Source organism: Acyrthosiphon pisum, chromosome A1 (genome assembly GCF_005508785.2).
Source record: "Acyrthosiphon pisum isolate AL4f chromosome A1, pea_aphid_22Mar2018_4r6ur, whole genome shotgun sequence".
NCBI classification, from domain to species: domain Eukaryota; kingdom Metazoa; phylum Arthropoda; class Insecta; order Hemiptera; family Aphididae; genus Acyrthosiphon; species Acyrthosiphon pisum.
The window spans coordinates 50213894-50214233 of NC_042494.1; positions in this window are offsets into that span (position 1 = coordinate 50213894).

The window sequence follows — 340 nt, forward strand, 5'->3', positions numbered from 1 at the left end:
GTATCACGATTTGTTGTACCTAATGGATATTGTGGTATGAATAGTTTGGAATTTATTATATAGGTCAATTTTTTTTATATACCATAGATAGAAGTATATAATATGTCTTATACCTAGACTGAAATACCTGTATGATCATATGAGTTTACTAATATTTCTCATACTATAGATTAAACCAACATTCAAGATAGGTATTTAAAATTATTATACTTTTTGGTACCTAAATTATCTGGAACCGGTACCGACATAATTTGGAAACGATAACTTTATTTTTTTTTATCAAAAAATCAGAACCGAACCGTAACAGTTATTTTATTTTTGGAGAACCAGTACCGGCACC